Source organism: Sinocyclocheilus grahami, unplaced genomic scaffold, assembly GCF_001515645.1.
Source record: "Sinocyclocheilus grahami isolate Dianchi unplaced genomic scaffold, SAMN03320097.WGS_v1.1 scaffold254.1, whole genome shotgun sequence".
NCBI classification, from domain to species: Eukaryota; Metazoa; Chordata; class Actinopteri; order Cypriniformes; family Cyprinidae; genus Sinocyclocheilus; species Sinocyclocheilus grahami.
This window is the reverse complement of record NW_015505433.1, coordinates 1107920-1127450: the sequence shown is the minus strand read 5'-3', so window position 1 is coordinate 1127450 and position 19531 is coordinate 1107920.

Here is a 19531-nt window from a genome sequence, read left to right as displayed (position 1 = left end):
ATCCCTCCTTCATGTTGCTAAAAAAATTTTTTTTTCAAAATATTGTTACTCTCTCTATTAAGTCCTGTGCAAAGCATGCTAGGAACTACAGTTTCAGTGATGTCAACAGTAAAAATAAGTTTCACATACTTGATTGGTTAACATTCACCCTTATTCTAGTAGATTTCAATTTAATCTAATAGAATGCAGAGATTTGGAAACTGGTTCTCAAATATTAATGAAATTATTTGTGATGATCTAAAAAAAATCTAATTTAAATCTCATTGAAATAAAGTTAGTTCTAGAAAAAAAGGTCTGCTAAGCTAAACCAAACCAAACAAAGAAGGTGGATTTAATGACTATTACAGATGTACACTGTAGTTTGGGGCAGCCTCAATTTCTTGAGCTGTTTATACCTAACGATTTAGTATAGAAATCAAATGATCGGCATTATATTAAAGGAAAATGGCTTTTTTATCACCTAAATAGAAAGGTGGACTTGCTGAGGTGATAAAGGGTATAAGAGGAGGCTTTCCAAGACTGACAGGCAAGCTAAAACAACCACTTGTGTTTCTTGGCAGGTGAGAGCTTCATTTCAAAGAGTGCAACAGTTTTTGTGGCTTATCTTTGTTATTAAATTGAATAAGATAAACACTGTCAACATCAGAACGAAGGCAACATATGCTGTCATCCTTTCCAGTAAACAAACACTTATTCATGCATGACTAGTTGCCTTTTTATCATCCATCGTGCAACTCTGACAAACATTAATTGAATTGTGACATGAAGTGACATTTCCGTTTCTCCTCACACATTTTGTTTCAAAAAATTCACATGTCATATGACTCATTTATCAGAGCAGTTAGGAATTTTGTTAGATGCACAAAGGTTAGTAGAAATAAAGGGTTTCTTTAATTATGCATACACATTCTTTCCAAATTAGAGAACAGCATTGCACTTTTTCCACAGATTTTGTCATTGTTATCAAAAACAGTAGTATTTGTGGCACATCATGCATGAAGGCTTAACAGTACTGATGCGAGATGACAAGATTTTTGTTGTTGCCTCACCTGCGTTTATCCAGGCTGCCATCATTAGATTTGCTGGAGCACCAATGCAAGAAACCCTTGCCAAATTATTGCCTCTCTGCCTCGTTAAAATATAACTTCCCCTCCTCTTCTCCACCTTAGCCTCTAGGGAGGCTGAATTAGGGGGTCATATTCACACAAGCACTGCAGGGTCTAACCGACCTGACACATAACGAATTGAACTGTCTGCTCCAGGTCTGCTCAGCCTGCACTAATGTAAACGTTCTGAAGCCAGCAACCCACACACTGACCTGCTTGTTCACTGACAATTACCAACATTGACAGCACACCAGAGGTCTAGGCCTAAGACCCTTGAAAACTGGTTTGTTATTGTTTGCATTGATAAAAAGTATTTCTTAAACATTTGAATAAAAAGCTGAACCAAAGAAAGAAGATATATTTGCATTTGTATTTTTTATCTATCTAGGTCCTTCTTTTATCATTGATCAGTTTGTTTTCAGCTTTTGTATATCTGCTGGCTTGTAAAGGAAGTGTCCTTGGCAACAGCTGAGGGAAGAAACTGAAAGTGAACTAATAAAAGCAGGATGCTAACTGTGTTTAGGAATGGTCCTTAACTGGAGAAGAAATATATTGCCTGAATTTAAAGCTGCAGTCCGTAAGTTTTGCCTCTTTGTCGCCATCTCTGTTTGAAAACCTGCAATTGCAGCTGTGTGCAGAATTATCTAGCTTGCGTCGGTTGTGCACCAGTGCAGCTCCAGCGCGGATGAATCTAATGTTTTGAGGAGTATGTGTGTGTGGCAGTCAGTCACCGCACCGGTGTGGATATTTACTGTACTTCGCAATCACAGATTCTAGCCTACGTCTTGGAATATATGACCCAAATAATAATTTTCACCTTATATTGCCATCTGAACAAGTAAGTAACAAGTCTGCCACGTTCGTTCTAACCAACTGAGGAAAAAAGAATTACAATAAATCGCGCTTCCAATGGTGATTAAATCTAAAGATCGGTTAGTTCATATCACATCAAACTGTTCAAATTATTATTATTGTTATACTTTATTCTCAAATGATTCATGTTAACAACATCAGCATTACGTGACTATGAGTATAGTGTGTATTAGCGTGTAGATTTCAATTTCTGCACAGTCTAATCTAATTCATATTAAGAAATTCTTATCTGTGTGATTCAAAATCTGTGTACATTTTATTAACAGCCGGGACTGCTTTTTTTCTTTCTTTCTGTAGCTGCTTCTTCAAATTGTAGCCTGAATAAACACTTAAAATAGACATCTAAGCACTTGGAATATTTCTTTGCTAAGTCATATCCACAATAGGCAATGGTCCTCTAGTTACCTCAAATAACCTTAGAATGTGTGAATACTATTCAATAATATGGTAAAACTATTAGGCGAGAAACTGTCCTTGAAATGTTTTAAATATTTTAATCAAATCCTTATGGTTTTAAGAATATAATTGTAATTATTATTTATTACATTGCAATATGAAGGTTTATAATGGAAGATACTCGCCATGCTTACATTTACAGTTTTTTTTTTCTTTTGAAACAGTGCTATTGTCACTGTTTTATGGGACATCAAAACTCACCCAAAAACAGTAACTGTTGCCAAACAGTTGGTTTATTCTTCAAAGTGTAGCTATTGGTTCAGTAAATTGGCTATAATGCCACCAAAATGACATGTTTATATGAATTGTGTGAGTCTACTGTTTAGAATGTTTAGATGTTTCAGCATGGCAGTCAACCTTGGAAAGGTTTGTTATATACAAATTTTATTTTTTTATCATGTTTATACATTTCTTATATATAAAGTCATATACAGTAAAAAGTGAACAGAAAATGCCACAAAATGACAGCCAGGCAAACTCCATGCATGTTTCTGAAGTTGACAGGTTTATTTGTAATATTGTGATTCCTGTTTCCAGGGTTATTTTGCATGTGATGGCTCACATGATGAAAGATGTTTAGAAGTTGTGACAAAATTACTGATAATCAGTTTATCAGGTTCTGGTGTTAACAAGAAACTCATTGTTCTAACATCTGAAATGATAGTTTTAAGAGAACTGAGTTAAAGCAAACGGGGGAAAAAACTGTAAATGTAAAAACAAGACTCTCTCAGTCTCTTCAGTGCAGAAAGGTTAAGCTTGAATTTACATTAAGAGCTTTCTGAGGGCTGTCGAAGTCTCTTGAGAATGACAGTGGACTACAGCAAGCACTACAAAGAAAACTCTTCTCCATGGGAACCAGTTTTATTTAGTGAAGCATAAACAGCATGTTTAGATTCCATGGGTTTGAAACAGCAGATTTATCTACGATATTAGTTCAATTATTTTTTTTAGATAAAGATTGTTATAATAATGTGTGTAAATATAATTATATTTCCCATATAATGTTCCTGTGGCTCAGTGGTAGAGCACTGTGTTAGCTGTGCAAAGGTTGTGGGTTCAATTCCTAGGGAACACATGTACTGATCAAAAATGTTTAGCCTGAATGCACTGTAAGTCACTTTGGATAAAAGCGTCTGCTGAATGCATTAATTAAATTTAGATTATTCACCTTTGTTGTGAAAAACAGTACAAACTCAAAATATGAAAGAATCATTGTTTCAGATGGTTGTTAATGTAATGCACTGTCTTCATCTCACCCTTAAGCTACACTGAGAAGGAAATCCATATGAAAGGACGGAGGAAAGAAAGAGAGAGAGAGAGAGAGAGAGAAGAGCATGATCTGTTACAAACTAATTAGAGGTGAACCAAATCTAATATGATTTGTCTGATAATTACTGCTAAAATGACTGGTGATAATTGAAAGTTAATGATTCATTAGAGGACTTAGTTTAAATTTCAGGAATAAGGCATTTCCCAGGTGTTTTCAGCCCTCTGGGTGGACAAGCTTGGGGCAATGTCCTCTAAAGTTTGAAAAATTTGAATTGTGCCTCCCCAAGGTCATGTAGCTAATAGATTTTAAACTGAGCTCAATCTTACAGTGTTTAATGAATAAATGCATAGGTAAGAACATTGTCATTTTGCAGCTGGATAAAACAAAACAATACATTCTGTTCTGCTCTGACAGTTCAGATGCCCTTTTTTAATATGTAGAATTTTTGTCATTATGCAAACTGGTGTGAAAAATGCTCTTATGGAATATCAAACAGAAGAGACACGTTCGGCTGTCTTTTCAATTCATCAGCACAGCAGTTCTGCAGACGCATACTATATTTTCTGCCATCTCATTTTCGAAATATTAAAAAAAAAAAACAGGGGTCTTGTTTCAGTTGATTTGACAACTGACTGTACAGTTTGCCCATTATTACACAGCTATGCAACAAACAAATAATTAACTAATATATTAATATAGTAAATAATTTCACTGACATGCAAAATGTCCTATTTGCATTTGTGCAAAATAAGAGATAACAAGTTCATGGTGTCATATGAGAGACATGAATGTAGCTCTGGTTTCAATTACCCAGATGAGTAAACTAATAACATTGCATTAGATCAAATCAAGTAAAAAATAATTTGTATAGCGCACAATGCAGTTTTACAGAAAATCATGATCTTTATGTTTATAATATATTATAGTCATATTTAGCAGATTGGTGTGATAATATAGTTGACATTTCTCAGTGATATAAACAATCATGCAGCTGAGGTTTGCTATATATTATATATATTGCTTTATGTGAGTGTACTGACATGCAGGTAAAGTTGGATGTACAATATATCCAACTTTTAATAGTTCACTGGATGATTGTGATGTGAATATTTGGACATTTCTGTCTGGTGAAAGTCATAATCAAGTATTCGAGAGAGCTGTGTAAAATGTTATTTAAAAGAACATTGTGTGAATGAACTACACTTGAGCATGTTGGACTGTCTTGAGGGTGATGGAGAACAGAATACAAAGAAACTCAGGCAGGTGGTGTTGTGGTGTTCTGTGTCATCAGTTCAGATATGGTGTTGGTCTCTCTGTCTTTGATATCTGACTGGCTCCATGGCAATCAGACAAGGGCACACTCTGTGCTCTCTGTCTATCTGTCATGCACAGATACTTCTTAAAATAAGAAAAATAAGATTTCCAACCGTGTGAACTTTGACCTCACTGTGAGACCTGCTTTAAAGGAGCCGCAAGCAGTTGCATTAATTAGTATGTGCTTGGAAAATAATAAAAAAAGGTTGAAAAATAAAATGAAAGTAAGACTCAGATCTCATGTTTTATTGATCGCTTGAGCCATGAACATTCTTTAACCAAAATGCTAAAAGAAGAAAATAGAGAGAGCTGTGTTAAGCAGAAGCAAAAAGCTTCTTTTTGGAATTTTTTATAAAGACCAATTCTTAATCATATATTTTAGACATAAGCCAAAATGTTACTTGTAGGTCAATATAATATTTTTGGGGGCTTTTTACAACTTTTTTTTTAAACCATAAACATTTTGTTAGTCAATGTGTAATTTATTTTATTTATTATAAATAAATCCAGTTTTAAAAGACTTTAATGTTGTTTTTTAAAATAAATAAAATATTTTTAATAAAAATATAATAATTTCTGTTATGTACTTTTATGTAATAAAAGTACATAATAAGTTATGTACTAAATAATAAGTTGTAGTAAAAAATACCATTGGCGTGTGGTAATTTCTGAATTTTTTATGTATAAAAACTGAATAAAAATGTTCTTGTAAAATGTACCTCTAATAATCTGGAATACAGTTTTTGTCTACTTTTGTTTATTTATATATATATTCATATGTATATTTCATTATCTGTGTATTGATGTTGTTTTCTCTATGTACTGGAAACTTCTGTCACAAAAACAAATTCCTAGTATGTGCAAACATACTTGGCAATAAAGCTCTTTCTGATTTTGATTCTGATTCTAATTTTTAAAAAATCATTTTTTACAATATGTGTTCTGCACAACACAAATCTGATGTTACGCGAAAATACTATTTAAAACAAAATTAAACAAAATTGTTTCTTTTCATTTTTTTCTATAGGGAGTGTTATTTGCTTTTAGACAAACTGGACAAAATTGCTTTAAACCAGAAACCATGGTTTTTAATTATACCAATAAAAAATGCATTTGAAATAAACAACACTTAATAACAGTGTGTTTTGGGTTTAATGAATCTCACACACACAGGTGTATACATACTTTCACTCTCTTGTCCTGTCCTCATGACAACACACTGGAACATGTGAAGTAAATAAAACACCTTCTTGACTGAGATGAGAGTATGTTGCATGCCACAGCTAACACTTCTCTGAACACTTCCTCTCAGTCCATTGTGCTGCAGTCAGTCCCTCTGAGTCATGCGGCTTTATTAGAGTGAAAATTGACCTCCATTGATGAATATGCCTTCATCCTTTCTCCTTCTTCCAAACCTACAATTATTGCCCAAAGCATCAGGGGTCACTGCTAATCAGAGACCACAAAAGCAAATTAAGCTTACACTTTATGAATTCATTGACAAATATTGGTAATTATGTTATAGCTTTTAATGGAGGAATTAATTATTGTAAAAAAACATACTGAAAGTAACCATACGTTTTCGAATTTTGTTATATCAGTGAGGCAAAATAAATGTAAAAGATTATGAGAAAAGTCCGTTTTAGAGCTGATGTGAAAACTTACCCTTGTCTTATGCTCTTTTTAAAGAAAACTTTTATTAAGACATTCTGACAATGAAAATATTAGAATTATGCTGCAACAGTGGCGTGTCCATCACGTTTAGTGAGATCACTTGGTCATGAGACTGAAATGTGAAATGCGTTGTGCAATTAGCTTGAAGCATACACTGAAACAGACACTCTCGCTCATTTTCTCTCTTTGCTTATATTGGAGACGAGTTCTTAATAAAGATCATTAGATAAATATGCTGCTAAAACATAAAACCAACATTGTATGTGTGTGTGTGTGTGTGTGTGTGTGTGTGTACCTGGTATTTCCTACATCAGGGATCCTCAAATCTGGCCCACAAGATCCACTTTAGCTCTAACCCTAATCAAACACACCTGAGTTTGCTAATCAATGTCTTCAGGATCATTAGAAAAGCACAGGTAGGTGAGTTTGATCAGGGTTGGAGCTAAACTCTGCAGCGCATTGGCCCTCCAGGGCAAGATTTGGGGACCAAATGTCTCCACAATTGCAACAGCTTATAAATCATACAGAATTAAGATTTTTGAAAATCTAAAAATGCAAAAAAGTTTTGTGTGAGAGGTAGGTATTGGGGTAGAGTTAGGGTAAGGGGATATAAATTACAGTTTAGTATAAAAAGCATTACGCCTGTCCCCATAAAACATGGAAACCAGTGTGTGTGTGTGTGTGTGCATGTTTATGTGGTTTATGAGGACCACTCAAATTTGTATAGTAACATGGGTATGACATAGGTATTACAACGAGAAGGTGATTTATGAGGACATTTTCAGTGCCCCCGTAATTCAAAAGGCTTATAAATAATTCAGAATGAGTTTGTTTGAAAATCTAAAAATGCAGAAAGTTTATCAAAGTTTAACAAATTAAACTTGCATGAAACAGCGTTTATGCTCATTAACATATTTGATAATTAGAAGTGTAGATGAAAGTTGTCGTCCCTTGATTAACTTCACAGGACCCTTTTTGCTTTGAGAGCATCTTTAAAACCTCTCTATGTCAACAGCCTCATCAGAGGCATCGGGCAGCACTGCAAGGCTAATTAACCTGTGATGCTTTCATGAGAAATGATATTTTTAATTACTGTACTGTTTGGTTTTTCCTCTCCACATCTGGACTGTCTTTCCTTCAGTTAAATACTCTACAGTTGGATTCAGGGACTATAGGCTAATTAGTGCAGTTGAGCTCAGGGATTAATCAACCAGTCTTATTTACATATTCATTGATGGTGTTGGCAAGTTAATTGAAAATGAGTAAGCATTTGTAGACACTCTTGGCATTTGTAGCATTTACTTGCAAAATCTTTTATCTCAGAGACAAGAAAAATGTACAGTTCACCTGCCAATCTGTCACTACCAGATAAAGACAGAAACAAGTCTGCTCACCAAGGCTGCATTTAATTGAATAAAGTATGGAAAAACAGTAATATTGTGAAATGTTTTTACAATAAAATATAACTGTAAAATGTAACCTGCTAGTGTAGAAATGTTTAAAATGAAATTTATTCCTGCAATGCCAAAGCTGAATTCAGTGTCACACAATCTTTCAGAAATCATTAAATTATGAATTATTGATTATTATTAATTATTAATTATTATTATCAATTGTCAAAACTGCTTAAAGTTTTTAATGCTTAATATTTGTGGAAACTGTGATATATCGTTTTTTTCAGGATTCTTTGATCAATAGAAAATAAACATTGCCAAATAAAAATTTGAAACACTTTCTTGAATTTAGGCCAACTCAATGCACATTTCACCTTTCTTTGTATCGATTTTATTCTTGCTGCAATATTTCCTTCTTCTTTCATTCGTTCTTCTGCCCTATTGCTTCTTGACAGGACACCTGTCACAATTCACTCACTTGGTGTTTTCTACCCACATCTTGATTTTTTTCAACCCTCATCTCTCAAAGCACGATTTACATGATAAGCATATTCTGTGTTACAGGGCCACTGAAAAACGTCTCAGGTTACTTATGTAACCATGGTTCCCTGAGTAGGGAACGAGACACTGCGTCCTCTAGGGGTCGCTATGGGGAACGCCTCGTCGTGACCCATGTCTGAAGCATACATTGAAAAAACACCAACAACACATTGGCCGGCGACAGCCATGACGTCACTACCGGTGCGACTATAGTATAAATAGGCGCCGGGAGAACATGTCATTCACTTCTTCGTCTGAAGCTTGCGTTCGAAGCATGGCAGGAAGCCTAGAGGATGCAGTGTCTCATTCCCTACTCAGGGAACCCTGGTTACATAAGTAACCTGAGACGTTCCCTTTCATGGGAACTTCGAACTGCGTCCTGTAGGCGTCGCTATGGGGAACGGTATACCCACGCCACCATGCTGAGGGGAGTGCATGCCTGAAACCATGGCGAGCACTAAGTACCAACTCTATTATATTGCCATGGGAGTTGCCCCTGGGACGTTAGACGGCTGTCAGTGACATTATTCCCTACGGCCAAAGGCCTAGGTTACATACTCCAAAAAACTTACCTGTTAGGGCCAGAACTCCTGGGCCCAGGGTAGAGCTCAAGGCTTGGAATCAGGAATAGATTCCTTTAAGGGAATACGACCAAGAGCCTAGAATCATACTAAGTCTTGGCCTGTCACACAGGGGCTACCGCTTGCTCTTGCATAAGCTCTGAAAGGAACTGTCTCAACAGACCTCTAGTAGCAACACCCTGTTAAAGTAGGTATCCAGAGGATACATAGGGGGAGTGGTGCCCAAGGCAGAACCGGGGTTTTAAACCACTCAAAAAGAGCACGAAGTCTTTGCGCGTAGCTCTTACCATACAGGATTTTAGAAAAGTGGGCAAAGCATAACGTGCATCATCCTTTCCAGTAAACAAACACTTATTCATGCATGACTAGTTGCCTTTTTATCATCCATCGTGCAACTCTGACAAACATTAATTGAATTGTGACATGAAGTGACATTTCCGTTTCTCCTCACACATTTTGTTTCAAAAAATTCACATGTCATATGACTCATTTATCAGAGCAGTTAGGAATTTTGTTAGATGCACAAAGGTTAGTAGAAATAAAGGGTTTCTTTAATTATGCATACACATTCTTTCCAAATTAGAGAACAGCATTGCACTTTTTCCACAGATTTTGTCATTGTTATCAAAAACAGTAGTATTTGTGGCACATCATGCATGAAGGCTTAACAGTACTGATGCGAGATGACAAGATTTTTGTTGTTGCCTCACCTGCGTTTATCCAGGCTGCCATCATTAGATTTGCTGGAGCACCAATGCAAGAAACCCTTGCCAAATTATTGCCTCTCTGCCTCGTTAAAATATAACTTCCCCTCCTCTTCTCCACCTTAGCCTCTAGGGAGGCTGAATTAGGGGGTCATATTCACACAAGCACTGCAGGGTCTAACCGACCTGACACATAACGAATTGAACTGTCTGCTCCAGGTCTGCTCAGCCTGCACTAATGTAAACGTTCTGAAGCCAGCAACCCACACACTGACCTGCTTGTTCACTGACAATTACCAACATTGACAGCACACCAGAGGTCTAGGCCTAAGACCCTTGAAAACTGGTTTGTTATTGTTTGCATTGATAAAAAGTATTTCTTAAACATTTGAATAAAAAGCTGAACCAAAGAAAGAAGATATATTTGCATTTGTATTTTTTATCTATCTAGGTCCTTCTTTTATCATTGATCAGTTTGTTTTCAGCTTTTGTATATCTGCTGGCTTGTAAAGGAAGTGTCCTTGGCAACAGCTGAGGGAAGAAACTGAAAGTGAACTAATAAAAGCAGGATGCTAACTGTGTTTAGGAATGGTCCTTAACTGGAGAAGAAATATATTGCCTGAATTTAAAGCTGCAGTCCGTAAGTTTTGCCTCTTTGTCGCCATCTCTGTTTGAAAACCTGCAATTGCAGCTGTGTGCAGAATTATCTAGCTTGCGTCGGTTGTGCACCAGTGCAGCTCCAGCGCGGATGAATCTAATGTTTTGAGGAGTATGTGTGTGTGGCAGTCAGTCACCGCACCGGTGTGGATATTTACTGTACTTCGCAATCACAGATTCTAGCCTACGTCTTGGAATATATGACCCAAATAATAATTTTCACCTTATATTGCCATCTGAACAAGTAAGTAACAAGTCTGCCACGTTCGTTCTAACCAACTGAGGAAAAAAGAATTACAATAAATCGCGCTTCCAATGGTGATTAAATCTAAAGATCGGTTAGTTCATATCACATCAAACTGTTCAAATTATTATTATTGTTATACTTTATTCTCAAATGATTCATGTTAACAACATCAGCATTACGTGACTATGAGTATAGTGTGTATTAGCGTGTAGATTTCAATTTCTGCACAGTCTAATCTAATTCATATTAAGAAATTCTTATCTGTGTGATTCAAAATCTGTGTACATTTTATTAACAGCCGGGACTGCTTTTTTTCTTTCTTTCTGTAGCTGCTTCTTCAAATTGTAGCCTGAATAAACACTTAAAATAGACATCTAAGCACTTGGAATATTTCTTTGCTAAGTCATATCCACAATAGGCAATGGTCCTCTAGTTACCTCAAATAACCTTAGAATGTGTGAATACTATTCAATAATATGGTAAAACTATTAGGCGAGAAACTGTCCTTGAAATGTTTTAAATATTTTAATCAAATCCTTATGGTTTTAAGAATATAATTGTAATTATTATTTATTACATTGCAATATGAAGGTTTATAATGGAAGATACTCGCCATGCTTACATTTACAGTTTTTTTTTTCTTTTGAAACAGTGCTATTGTCACTGTTTTATGGGACATCAAAACTCACCCAAAAACAGTAACTGTTGCCAAACAGTTGGTTTATTCTTCAAAGTGTAGCTATTGGTTCAGTAAATTGGCTATAATGCCACCAAAATGACATGTTTATATGAATTGTGTGAGTCTACTGTTTAGAATGTTTAGATGTTTCAGCATGGCAGTCAACCTTGGAAAGGTTTGTTATATACAAATTTTATTTTTTTATCATGTTTATACATTTCTTATATATAAAGTCATATACAGTAAAAAGTGAACAGAAAATGCCACAAAATGACAGCCAGGCAAACTCCATGCATGTTTCTGAAGTTGACAGGTTTATTTGTAATATTGTGATTCCTGTTTCCAGGGTTATTTTGCATGTGATGGCTCACATGATGAAAGATGTTTAGAAGTTGTGACAAAATTACTGATAATCAGTTTATCAGGTTCTGGTGTTAACAAGAAACTCATTGTTCTAACATCTGAAATGATAGTTTTAAGAGAACTGAGTTAAAGCAAACGGGGGAAAAAACTGTAAATGTAAAAACAAGACTCTCTCAGTCTCTTCAGTGCAGAAAGGTTAAGCTTGAATTTACATTAAGAGCTTTCTGAGGGCTGTCGAAGTCTCTTGAGAATGACAGTGGACTACAGCAAGCACTACAAAGAAAACTCTTCTCCATGGGAACCAGTTTTATTTAGTGAAGCATAAACAGCATGTTTAGATTCCATGGGTTTGAAACAGCAGATTTATCTACGATATTAGTTCAATTATTTTTTTTAGATAAAGATTGTTATAATAATGTGTGTAAATATAATTATATTTCCCATATAATGTTCCTGTGGCTCAGTGGTAGAGCACTGTGTTAGCTGTGCAAAGGTTGTGGGTTCAATTCCTAGGGAACACATGTACTGATCAAAAATGTTTAGCCTGAATGCACTGTAAGTCACTTTGGATAAAAGCGTCTGCTGAATGCATTAATTAAATTTAGATTATTCACCTTTGTTGTGAAAAACAGTACAAACTCAAAATATGAAAGAATCATTGTTTCAGATGGTTGTTAATGTAATGCACTGTCTTCATCTCACCCTTAAGCTACACTGAGAAGGAAATCCATATGAAAGGACGGAGGAAAGAAAGAGAGAGAGAGAGAGAGAGAGAAGAGCATGATCTGTTACAAACTAATTAGAGGTGAACCAAATCTAATATGATTTGTCTGATAATTACTGCTAAAATGACTGGTGATAATTGAAAGTTAATGATTCATTAGAGGACTTAGTTTAAATTTCAGGAATAAGGCATTTCCCAGGTGTTTTCAGCCCTCTGGGTGGACAAGCTTGGGGCAATGTCCTCTAAAGTTTGAAAAATTTGAATTGTGCCTCCCCAAGGTCATGTAGCTAATAGATTTTAAACTGAGCTCAATCTTACAGTGTTTAATGAATAAATGCATAGGTAAGAACATTGTCATTTTGCAGCTGGATAAAACAAAACAATACATTCTGTTCTGCTCTGACAGTTCAGATGCCCTTTTTTAATATGTAGAATTTTTGTCATTATGCAAACTGGTGTGAAAAATGCTCTTATGGAATATCAAACAGAAGAGACACGTTCGGCTGTCTTTTCAATTCATCAGCACAGCAGTTCTGCAGACGCATACTATATTTTCTGCCATCTCATTTTCGAAATATTAAAAAAAAAAAACAGGGGTCTTGTTTCAGTTGATTTGACAACTGACTGTACAGTTTGCCCATTATTACACAGCTATGCAACAAACAAATAATTAACTAATATATTAATATAGTAAATAATTTCACTGACATGCAAAATGTCCTATTTGCATTTGTGCAAAATAAGAGATAACAAGTTCATGGTGTCATATGAGAGACATGAATGTAGCTCTGGTTTCAATTACCCAGATGAGTAAACTAATAACATTGCATTAGATCAAATCAAGTAAAAAATAATTTGTATAGCGCACAATGCAGTTTTACAGAAAATCATGATCTTTATGTTTATAATATATTATAGTCATATTTAGCAGATTGGTGTGATAATATAGTTGACATTTCTCAGTGATATAAACAATCATGCAGCTGAGGTTTGCTATATATTATATATATTGCTTTATGTGAGTGTACTGACATGCAGGTAAAGTTGGATGTACAATATATCCAACTTTTAATAGTTCACTGGATGATTGTGATGTGAATATTTGGACATTTCTGTCTGGTGAAAGTCATAATCAAGTATTCGAGAGAGCTGTGTAAAATGTTATTTAAAAGAACATTGTGTGAATGAACTACACTTGAGCATGTTGGACTGTCTTGAGGGTGATGGAGAACAGAATACAAAGAAACTCAGGCAGGTGGTGTTGTGGTGTTCTGTGTCATCAGTTCAGATATGGTGTTGGTCTCTCTGTCTTTGATATCTGACTGGCTCCATGGCAATCAGACAAGGGCACACTCTGTGCTCTCTGTCTATCTGTCATGCACAGATACTTCTTAAAATAAGAAAAATAAGATTTCCAACCGTGTGAACTTTGACCTCACTGTGAGACCTGCTTTAAAGGAGCCGCAAGCAGTTGCATTAATTAGTATGTGCTTGGAAAATAATAAAAAAAGGTTGAAAAATAAAATGAAAGTAAGACTCAGATCTCATGTTTTATTGATCGCTTGAGCCATGAACATTCTTTAACCAAAATGCTAAAAGAAGAAAATAGAGAGAGCTGTGTTAAGCAGAAGCAAAAAGCTTCTTTTTGGAATTTTTTATAAAGACCAATTCTTAATCATATATTTTAGACATAAGCCAAAATGTTACTTGTAGGTCAATATAATATTTTTGGGGGCTTTTTACAACTTTTTTTTTAAACCATAAACATTTTGTTAGTCAATGTGTAATTTATTTTATTTATTATAAATAAATCCAGTTTTAAAAGACTTTAATGTTGTTTTTTAAAATAAATAAAATATTTTTAATAAAAATATAATAATTTCTGTTATGTACTTTTATGTAATAAAAGTACATAATAAGTTATGTACTAAATAATAAGTTGTAGTAAAAAATACCATTGGCGTGTGGTAATTTCTGAATTTTTTATGTATAAAAACTGAATAAAAATGTTCTTGTAAAATGTACCTCTAATAATCTGGAATACAGTTTTTGTCTACTTTTGTTTATTTATATATATATTCATATGTATATTTCATTATCTGTGTATTGATGTTGTTTTCTCTATGTACTGGAAACTTCTGTCACAAAAACAAATTCCTAGTATGTGCAAACATACTTGGCAATAAAGCTCTTTCTGATTTTGATTCTGATTCTAATTTTTAAAAAATCATTTTTTACAATATGTGTTCTGCACAACACAAATCTGATGTTACGCGAAAATACTATTTAAAACAAAATTAAACAAAATTGTTTCTTTTCATTTTTTTCTATAGGGAGTGTTATTTGCTTTTAGACAAACTGGACAAAATTGCTTTAAACCAGAAACCATGGTTTTTAATTATACCAATAAAAAATGCATTTGAAATAAACAACACTTAATAACAGTGTGTTTTGGGTTTAATGAATCTCACACACACAGGTGTATACATACTTTCACTCTCTTGTCCTGTCCTCATGACAACACACTGGAACATGTGAAGTAAATAAAACACCTTCTTGACTGAGATGAGAGTATGTTGCATGCCACAGCTAACACTTCTCTGAACACTTCCTCTCAGTCCATTGTGCTGCAGTCAGTCCCTCTGAGTCATGCGGCTTTATTAGAGTGAAAATTGACCTCCATTGATGAATATGCCTTCATCCTTTCTCCTTCTTCCAAACCTACAATTATTGCCCAAAGCATCAGGGGTCACTGCTAATCAGAGACCACAAAAGCAAATTAAGCTTACACTTTATGAATTCATTGACAAATATTGGTAATTATGTTATAGCTTTTAATGGAGGAATTAATTATTGTAAAAAAACATACTGAAAGTAACCATACGTTTTCGAATTTTGTTATATCAGTGAGGCAAAATAAATGTAAAAGATTATGAGAAAAGTCCGTTTTAGAGCTGATGTGAAAACTTACCCTTGTCTTATGCTCTTTTTAAAGAAAACTTTTATTAAGACATTCTGACAATGAAAATATTAGAATTATGCTGCAACAGTGGCGTGTCCATCACGTTTAGTGAGATCACTTGGTCATGAGACTGAAATGTGAAATGCGTTGTGCAATTAGCTTGAAGCATACACTGAAACAGACACTCTCGCTCATTTTCTCTCTTTGCTTATATTGGAGACGAGTTCTTAATAAAGATCATTAGATAAATATGCTGCTAAAACATAAAACCAACATTGTATGTGTGTGTGTGTGTGTGTGTGTGTGTGTGTACCTGGTATTTCCTACATCAGGGATCCTCAAATCTGGCCCACAAGATCCACTTTAGCTCTAACCCTAATCAAACACACCTGAGTTTGCTAATCAATGTCTTCAGGATCATTAGAAAAGCACAGGTAGGTGAGTTTGATCAGGGTTGGAGCTAAACTCTGCAGCGCATTGGCCCTCCAGGGCAAGATTTGGGGACCAAATGTCTCCACAATTGCAACAGCTTATAAATCATACAGAATTAAGATTTTTGAAAATCTAAAAATGCAAAAAAGTTTTGTGTGAGAGGTAGGTATTGGGGTAGAGTTAGGGTAAGGGGATATAAATTACAGTTTAGTATAAAAAGCATTACGCCTGTCCCCATAAAACATGGAAACCAGTGTGTGTGTGTGTGTGTGCATGTTTATGTGGTTTATGAGGACCACTCAAATTTGTATAGTAACATGGGTATGACATAGGTATTACAACGAGAAGGTGATTTATGAGGACATTTTCAGTGCCCCCGTAATTCAAAAGGCTTATAAATAATTCAGAATGAGTTTGTTTGAAAATCTAAAAATGCAGAAAGTTTATCAAAGTTTAACAAATTAAACTTGCATGAAACAGCGTTTATGCTCATTAACATATTTGATAATTAGAAGTGTAGATGAAAGTTGTCGTCCCTTGATTAACTTCACAGGACCCTTTTTGCTTTGAGAGCATCTTTAAAACCTCTCTATGTCAACAGCCTCATCAGAGGCATCGGGCAGCACTGCAAGGCTAATTAACCTGTGATGCTTTCATGAGAAATGATATTTTTAATTACTGTACTGTTTGGTTTTTCCTCTCCACATCTGGACTGTCTTTCCTTCAGTTAAATACTCTACAGTTGGATTCAGGGACTATAGGCTAATTAGTGCAGTTGAGCTCAGGGATTAATCAACCAGTCTTATTTACATATTCATTGATGGTGTTGGCAAGTTAATTGAAAATGAGTAAGCATTTGTAGACACTCTTGGCATTTGTAGCATTTACTTGCAAAATCTTTTATCTCAGAGACAAGAAAAATGTACAGTTCACCTGCCAATCTGTCACTACCAGATAAAGACAGAAACAAGTCTGCTCACCAAGGCTGCATTTAATTGAATAAAGTATGGAAAAACAGTAATATTGTGAAATGTTTTTACAATAAAATATAACTGTAAAATGTAACCTGCTAGTGTAGAAATGTTTAAAATGAAATTTATTCCTGCAATGCCAAAGCTGAATTCAGTGTCACACAATCTTTCAGAAATCATTAAATTATGAATTATTGATTATTATTAATTATTAATTATTATTATCAATTGTCAAAACTGCTTAAAGTTTTTAATGCTTAATATTTGTGGAAACTGTGATATATCGTTTTTTTCAGGATTCTTTGATCAATAGAAAATAAACATTGCCAAATAAAAATTTGAAACACTTTCTTGAATTTAGGCCAACTCAATGCACATTTCACCTTTCTTTGTATCGATTTTATTCTTGCTGCAATATTTCCTTCTTCTTTCATTCGTTCTTCTGCCCTATTGCTTCTTGACAGGACACCTGTCACAATTCACTCACTTGGTGTTTTCTACCCACATCTTGATTTTTTTCAACCCTCATCTCTCAAAGCACGATTTACATGATAAGCATATTCTGTGTTACAGGGCCACTGAAAAACGTCTCAGGTTACTTATGTAACCATGGTTCCCTGAGTAGGGAACGAGACACTGCGTCCTCTAGGGGTCGCTATGGGGAACGCCTCGTCGTGACCCATGTCTGAAGCATACATTGAAAAAACACCAACAACACATTGGCCGGCGACAGCCATGACGTCACTACCGGTGCGACTATAGTATAAATAGGCGCCGGGAGAACATGTCATTCACTTCTTCGTCTGAAGCTTGCGTTCGAAGCATGGCAGGAAGCCTAGAGGATGCAGTGTCTCATTCCCTACTCAGGGAACCCTGGTTACATAAGTAACCTGAGACGTTCCCTTTCATGGGAACTTCGAACTGCGTCCTGTAGGCGTCGCTATGGGGAACGGTATACCCACGCCACCATGCTGAGGGGAGTGCATGCCTGAAACCATGGCGAGCACTAAGTACCAACTCTATTATATTGCCATGGGAGTTGCCCCTGGGACGTTAGACGGCTGTCAGTGACATTATTCCCTACGGCCAAAGGCCTAGGTTACATACTCCAAAAAACTTACCTGTTAGGGCCAGAACTCCTGGGCCCAGGGTAGAGCTCAAGGCTTGGAATCAGGAATAGATTCCTTTAAGGGAATACGACCAAGAGCCTAGAATCATACTAAGTCTTGGCCTGTCACACAGGGGCTACCGCACATTTCTCTGTATATGCTGAAGGAACTGTCTCCACAGTCCCCTAGTAGCAACACCTGTTAAGTAGGTATCCAGAGGATACATAGGTGGAGTGGTGCCCAAGGCGGAACTGGGATTTTAAACCACTCAGAAAGAGCACAAAGCTGCTGCGCGTAGCTCTTACCATACAGGATTCTAGAAAAGAACGCAGAGTACTAGCGGAATCCAACTCCTCAGCGAGAATTAAACGCTCGAAAGAAAGCCCCATGCTCACAATAATCCTCAATGGTGAGGGGAGCGATGCTTCCAGAGTGTGTCGAAAGAGACACACAAGATGAGTGGAGCCCAAGGTACCAGGGTCTAAACCAACTCAGAGAAAGGGAACAAGGTTAACAACGCATAACCCTTACCATACAGGATTCCAGAAAAGTGGGCAAAGCATAACGTGCACACTTACCAGCTATGTGGATTTTAGAAAGTGCGCAAAGCATTACGTGCACACTTACCACTTATGTGGAAAGGTATCAGTTTGAGGTATCAATCTGATCCGGACAAAAGCGCTGACGCCCTGTCTGAATCACATCCCTTAGGTCTTTTACCTACCTTACCTTGACCCGCGATACTTCCTACCCCTAACCGCGGGTGGGGGAGGAGCACGAGCCACGACACTAGCCTTCTGTGCCCGTCTCTGATCCTCAAACCGAGACGGGCCAGGACCCCTGGGTTGTTCAGGCTCAGACCTGGACCTCCTTTATCCTGATATGCTTGGAGCATCACCATCGTGTGCAATGAAGCGACAGCCCAACCTGCTGCTGCTGCGTATGCCCTGGCATTAGAGCGATATGTCAAGGAGGGAGTCTTAAAAGAGGACGTCTCACCCATAGAGAGATAGCTGGCCAGCGTCTCTCTATAGGGGCATCTTCTCATAACCGCTTTCGCGCATTGCCTCGATGTTGGCATAACTCGTATGCTGGAATCGATGGATGTGTGAGGAAAACGGCCTCTTCCATTCCTTCTCAATCTCTGTATGGAAAATAGGAAGAAAGGAAGACTCACCTGAGCTGGAAGGTTATGGCCAAAAAAATACGTTCATCGAGATGACCTCGCGACGTCACTTTCTTCGCCCGTTTCACGGAAAGTACAGCCTCGCCGTGGCGCGATCCATAACTTCCAAAAGCTCATCATACACAGGGCAGGAGGATTGGAAAGGCTCAGCCTCAGCTTCTTTGCCCTCCTCAGATATTTCCTGCTTTTGCTGGGCCGAACCCAGCAGAGCACTGGCCCCTGGATCAGACAATGTTAATGAAATAACATCATCCTCCAGCGGCTCACTCTCGTGCACAGCCGACGATCG